This window comes from Notechis scutatus, chromosome 3 (assembly GCF_049901735.1).
Source record: "Notechis scutatus isolate UNSWTSFEM ecotype Mainland chromosome 3, rNotScu1.2, whole genome shotgun sequence".
In the NCBI taxonomy this organism is placed as follows: domain Eukaryota; kingdom Metazoa; phylum Chordata; class Lepidosauria; order Squamata; family Elapidae; genus Notechis; species Notechis scutatus.
Window position 1 is genome coordinate 199,623,926 of NC_142011.1, and position 7,196 is coordinate 199,631,121.

Here is a 7,196-nt window from a genome sequence, read left to right on the forward strand (position 1 = left end):
ACACATAATTCATTGTCACCCTTGACCCTGGTTTTCCCCCCCACCCCACCCCCTGGGTGTATCGTAATTCATATTCTCCAATGGGACACATCCATAGCCAAGAGTCATGCTCTCCAGTTAGAATTTTGTGTGGCAGAAATTTCAGTCACCTAGTTACTATCTTTGAAAACATTTATGGGATGTAGTTTCAGTTTGCAAGCTGCTGCACTGCTCCCCCTCCCTTTCTGTTGGCAAGTCTTAAAAAAAAACATAGAAATATTTTATGAGTTGACACTCTCCTTCAGCTGGTGATTCCCCAGTGCTTGGGTCTCGAACCTGAGCTGTCAGTCTTTAACAGCTGAGCCATCACACACCCCCTGTGACACTCCAATGGTGCTGGATCCAACTATTAAAACTGAGGCCGTAAAAGAAAACTGCTCCAATTAGTCTTGGTAACAAGGAAAGCAATTATTTATCTTATGACAGGACACTATCCTATGTTTATCATCATCATAATAAAAAAAAACCTCCAGTTATAGCTCCCACAGTGTCTTCTTCTTCTTTCAGAAGCCTTTTCTTCTTTCAGAAGCCTTTTATTTTACCGCTGTTGCCCGTTCTGATTGAATCACTTTCCATTGATCCTGGAGGCCTCATGGAACGAATGAAGGCCTATGTCGTAGGAATGGTTTACAATTACTTTCATCGTTGGAGAATTGAAAAGGCTCCCAGCGGCCCGAGGTTCCGCCTTCGGTACTTTGATTCTCCTTTTCCAAAACCTTTCTTTTCTTTCATCCTTCACCCTTGCCCCTTTTCGCAAGACACCCAGCATTTCAAATGCATGTCCGAACAAACCAAAGTCCAAAGTTTCTCTCAGAACTTTTCATCCTCATTAAAATATTGGTGCTGGGGATACGGATTATTTTCCTGCTCTTTCTGCTTTCCTTTCTTTTCTTTTTTTAATTGCTAGCTGGTACGTAATCCTAAACTTAGCTAAATAGTAATAAGTAACCTGTGTTATCTTGGCTGATTTTAGGAAGCTAAAACAGGATGGGCCAAATTTAGTATTTTGGGAATGGCAGGAAGCAGCCATCTAGAGTCGCCCAGTGGTGGTATTCTACCGGTTTGGCCTGGTTCAGCCAAGCTGGTAGTGCCGATGAGCAGCGGAGACCTAACCGGTTCTCTCTGCGGCTCTGCTGTTGGGTCCACCGCCCCGCCTAGGCTCCCGTACTCACCTTTATTCCCTGCTTTTGAAGCGCAGCTGCTTTCCGCGGCACAGCAATTGCCAGGCGGCAGCTGCTGAAGTGACAGGGGAGAGTGCAGGCTTGCAGGAGGTGAGTCAGCAAGCGCAAAGCCTGTGCAAAGTGCGTGTTTGGTGCGCACGCGGATGCACAAAGTATGTGTGTGTGTGCACGCAAAGCGCACCCATCAAACTACACCCACCGAACCGGTGGTTAAAAAAAAATTAGAAACGCACCACTGGAGTCACCCCTTGACGAGATGAGCAGCACACGGTGTAAATTTAGCCAATAAATTGCAGGTAGTCCTTGACTTATGACCACAACCGAGCCCAACATTTCCATGGCTAAATAAAATGTTAAGTGAGTTTTGCCCCGTTTTAAGACCATTTTAATAAGCAACAAGAAAACACAACCTTTCTTGCCACAGTTATTAAGTGAATCACGGCAGTTGTCAATTTGCTAAGTAAACCTCAGCCCTCATTTTCCCCCCAATTTAGAATAGAATAACAGAGTTGGAAGGGACCTTGGAGGTCTTCTAGTCCAATCCTCTGCTTAGGCAGGAAACCCTACACCACTTCAGACAAATGGTTATCCAACATCTTTTTAAAATCTTCCAGTGTTGGAGCATTCACAACTTCTGGAGGCAAGTTGTTCCATTGATTAATTGTTCTGTCAGAAAATTCTCCTTAGTTCTAAGTTGCTTCTCTCTCACTGATTAGTCTCCACTTACTGCTTCTTATCCTGCCCTCAGTTGCTTTGGAAAATAGTTTGACTCCCCTGTTGTTGTTTATTAACAAGAGACTAGAAAGTCACTTATCTGAAATGGCATAGGTTCTCCTGCTTGAGCAGGGGGCTGGACTAGAAGACCTCCAAGGTCCCTTCCAGCTCATTTTATTCTATGCTATATGGTGCCCACTGTCTGAGCAGATTGCTTACTTTTTGGTGGTAGAGATGGTGGGAATTGTAGTCCAATTCCTCTAGAGCAGTGGCCCCCAACCTTTTTTGTGCCACGGCCCGGTACCGGCATCACAAAATGATCCACGGCCCGGTACCGGCATCAGCACGCATGGCAAGGTGAGCCGAGCAACCGGCCAGCCAGCCGTCCCCCGCTTCTCCCGCCACCTTCAACTCCTCCTTTGTACCTTTGTCAATGGGCTTCAGGATGGCTTGGGACGGTCGCTCGGCTTGCCTTGCCTTGGGTGCTGAAAGAATCCTCGCGCCTTAGTTTTGTTTGAAGCCGCGCCCCCTTCGATGAAACTAAGGCGCGAGGATTCCTTCAGGACAAACGCCCGCTTTCCAACCGGAAAAGCTCACCCGGAAGCACTTTCTCATCAAAACAAGATGGCGGCGCCCAGCAAACCGGCGGCCCAGTAGAAAATGTTCCACAGACGGTACCGGTCCGAGGCCCGTGGTTGGGGACCCCTGCTCTAGAGAGTGCCAATTTGAATAAAACCAATTTGAACATCAACGTGCCTGATGTCTCTGACCTTCAAAAGAGAACCATTGCTTGAACCCCTTTGTTTTCTGAATTTATGCTAGTGGCAATCCGAAAGAAAGATTGGAGGGAGAGTTTTCTTCATAGCACCCAAATTATGAAGTACTTGATATCAATCAGAATAGAGTTGGAAGGGACCTTGGAGGTCTTCTAGTCCAACCCCTAACCCCTCAAGCAAAAGACTCTATACCATTTCAAACATGACTGTCCGGTCTCCTCTTAAAAACCTCTCAGGATAAAGCACCCACAATGTCTGAAGGCAAGCTGTTCCACTGGTTGATTGCCCTCACTGTTAGAAAGCTCCTCCTTAATCCCAGGTTGCTTCTCTCCTTGATTGGTTTCCATCCATTGTTTCTTGTCCTGTGAACAGGTGATTTGGTAAATAAGTTGACCCCCTCCTCTTTGTGGCAGCCTTTCAAATACTGGGATACTACTACAAAGTCCCTATTAGTCCTTCTTTTCTCTTGACTAGCCAAACCCTGCAACCATTCTTGAAATTCTAGACCTAGAAAACCTTGAATTACTCCGTCTTCGGTCTGATCTAAGTATGGTATATAAAATCATACATTGCAATGTCCTACCTGTCAATGAACACTTCAGATTCAACCATAACAACACAAGAGCACACAATAGATACAAACTCAAGGTTAACCGCACCAAACTTGATTTCAGGAAATACGACTTCAGCAACAGAGTGGTCAATGTCTGGAATACTCGACCTGACTCTGTGGTTTCTTCCCCAAACCCCAAAAATTTAGGTTAGACTGTCTACTATTGACCTCACCCCTTTCCTAAGAGGTCTGTAGGGGGCGTGCATAAGCGCACCAACGTGCCTACCATCCCTGTCCTATTGTTTCTTTTATTTTTCTTATATGTACCCATTTCATGTATTCATAACTATGTATATACTTATACCTATTATCTTGTAAGCAATTGACAAATCAAATCAAATCAAATCAATAAATAAATAAAATATGTTTTAGTCACCAGGCCAGACCTTTAATCATCTTAGTTCCTCTTCTTTGCATTTTTTCCAAAGTCTCAACATTTTTTTTTTATAATGTGGTGACCAAAACTGGAGGCAGTATTCTAGCTTACTAAGGCTTTATAAAGTGGTAACAAATACTTCATGTGATTTTGATTCTATGCCTCTGTTTCAGTATTGGAGTTTAAAAATGTTTTACTACCGGTTCTGTAGGCATGGCTTGGTGGGCATGGCTTGGCTTGGTGGGTGTGGCAGGGGAAGGTTACTGCAAAATCCTATTCCCTCCCCACTCCGCTAACCTGCTTTCCAGCTCTGTTCTCCTGTGCAGGGCAACAAAAGAAGACCCAGCCAATCAGCTGGGACCCGGGAGGCAGAGAATAGATGGGAGTGGGGCCAGTCAGAGGCGGTATTTGCCAGTTCTCCAAACTATTCAAAATTTCCGCTACCAGTTCTCCAGAACTGGTCAGAACCTGCTGAATACCACCTCTGCTCTGTTTATACAAACAAGGATTGTATTATCTATTTTGGCTATGTTAAAAACTGTCCATCCTAGGAACTATTCATTCCAGTTTAAACAGCTTAACCGACTCCGCACATTATAAATATGGTTACCCATAAAACTGGAGGAATCAAACTGGAGAACATTTTAGCAGCATGCCTTGTGCTGATACAATCGAAAACAAAACTACAGGCAGGTACTGAAATATGCATTTAACTCAATTCACTTAATAAGGTATAAAAGGAATTGCAATTAAATTACTATTGTTCTTATTGTACAAATGAAAATAAACTGTTCAAGAGGAAGAATATTAGGGTTGACTGGTTAATATTTATCAGACTGCAAACTGAGATAAATGTACTTGACCTCAAATAAAAATGAAGGAAACTTACATTGTTCTTCAGAACTTCCCAACCTTCTTTCCCTGTTCAACTGTTTAATTATATTTTCTGGATATGGCACCATACAGGCATATTTTTGCAATATCTAAGTATTTTTATGACCACGAAGTAACACAGTTCTTAAGTGAATCTGACTTCCTCGTTGACTTTGCTTATCAGAAGGGCACAAATGTGCTTTTTCAAGAGGCAACTGGACTTGGTTTTCTTTTCCTTTGAAAACATTTCCCTTCTCATCCAAGAAGCTTCTTCAGCTCTGACCACTGAATGGTGGGGAAGAGAAAGATTTATACTCCTTGGTCATTTGCATTCTTTTAGAGAGTTGTTGAAGCCACCTGGAGGTTTATCTGTGTCCTCAGGGTCACCTGAGTGGTGCAAATGGACATGGAGCCTACTTGGAGCTGCTGATTATGATCATGATCATAAGGGTGAAAAACAGTCATAAATCATGATCCCAGTCATAAGTGTGAAAAAATGGTCATTTGTAGCTTTGAATAGCCACTAAATAAATGGCTGTATGTTGAGGTCTTGTTGTTGTTGTTAGTTGCGAAGTTGTGCCAACCCATCGCAATCCCATGGACAACGTTCTTCCAGGCCTTCCTGTCCTCCATCTTCTGGAGTCCATTTAAGCTCATGCCGACTGCTTCAATGGCTCCATCCAACCACCTCATTCTCTGCCGTCCCCTTCTTCTTTTGCCCTCAATCTGTTCCCAGTATGAGGCTCTTCTCCAGTGAGTCCTTCCTTCTCATGAGGTGGCGAAAGTATTTGAGTTTCATCTTCAGGATCTGGTCTTCTAAAGAGCAGTCAGGGTTGATCTCCTCCAGGACTGACCGGTTGGATCGCCTTGCAGTCCAAGGGACTCGCAGAAGTCTTCTCCAGAACCATAGTTCAAAGGCCTCCATTCTTTGGTGCTCAGCCTTATGGTTCAACTTTCACAGCCATACATTGCAACTGAGAAAACCATAGCCTTGACTATACACACTTTTGCTAGCAGGGTGATGTCTCTGCTTTTTAGTGTGCTGTCTAGATTTGCCATAGCTTTCCTCCCCAGGAGAAAGCATCTATTTAATTTCTTGGCTGCAGTCCCCATCTGTGGTGATCTTGGAGCCCAGGGAAATAAAATCTGTCACTACCTCAATTTCTTCCCCATCTATTTGCCAGGAATTGACAGGGCTGGATGCCATGATCTTAGTGTTCTTAATGTTGAGTTTCAAGCCAACTTTTGCACTCTCCTTCTTCACCCGCATCAAGAGGCTCTTTAGGTGAGTTGAGGTCTATCTATACATAAAAAGCTTTGAGCGGTTTCTGCTAGAGGACAAGGCCTCGAAAATCGTTAAAATCTCTCTCCCTGCCTGCCTCTTTCAGTCTCTTTCTCAAATTTATTTGAAAGATAGCTCGCTGGGTGATGACACAGCAGTTGAACATCTAGGGCAAGTGGAAAGCAACTGAAGGGATCCCAGGAGCTTGCAGGTGGAACAACGAGAGAGTTTCTGCCAATTGGAAATCATCCACAACTATAAGCTTCCCAGAGCCTTTAGAGTTTCAAAAAGAAGATTTGCATTAATTCTCCTTTGGATCAGTAAATCTGTTCAGGATGAGAACCTGGGAACCCAAAGGTGCAGTATGCATTTTGAAGAAGCACAAAATGGGTAGAAATGTCCTAAAACACAATTCTCAACTAGGATTAGGATCCATGGGGGTCATAGCCATTTTTTTCTACCCATTGTAAATAGCCCCAGAGAAGCAGCCTTTTAATTCTCTCCCCCTAGAAAAACAAAATTAGCCCAGTTCACATCCAGATCTGTGCTATCACAAATTCCATTGAGTATATGAGCACATTAAACAAACTCTTGTATTAACTCTTTTTTGTATTAGCAGGAATTAGCAGAACAACAAAGTTGGAAAGGACCTTGGAGGTCTTCTAGTCCAGCCCACTGCTCATGCAGAAGATTGGTTTGTACTCTTGGCAATTAGATCTCCATTTAAATTTGTTGTAAAGATTCTGAGACAATCCAAACATCTAAAACTACAAACACATGATTGGCAATACAACAAATTAAGTCAAGGAAAATTCATGTGTGATTACTTTGTTATTCCCTTTAAAAATGGGCTTCATTCCATGGGCTCACCCTTCCAGCATTAAAGCAAATCCTGAAGAATCATCTCAGATCTTGCTAACATACTTAACTTGTTTCATAATGTAAATTTGCTCTTAAAAATAAGGACAAAGGAAGAAGTAGTGTCAAGCTTTTAATAGGAACTTTCATTGACGTGGTATGATAAGCCATGATATCAAGTAGGCACTGTCTGTTTGGGTTTAGTGTTGTGCACAGAGTTATTTATTAGGATTAGGTTCGAGAACCGAGTCATGATGGCTTGTTCTGGAAATAGATTTAGAAAACCTTTGGTGGTATTAAAAGCAGCTTAGAACCTTTCATCTCTGCTCCTCCTGATCTTTGTACAACCTTCATCCTACCCATAAGAGATTAAAATTGAAATAGGTATTATGGCTGTAAAATCAGGAGGTGTGTTGAGGTTTCTCACCATAGATAGATAGATAGATAGATAGATAGATAGATAGATAGATAGATAGATAGATAG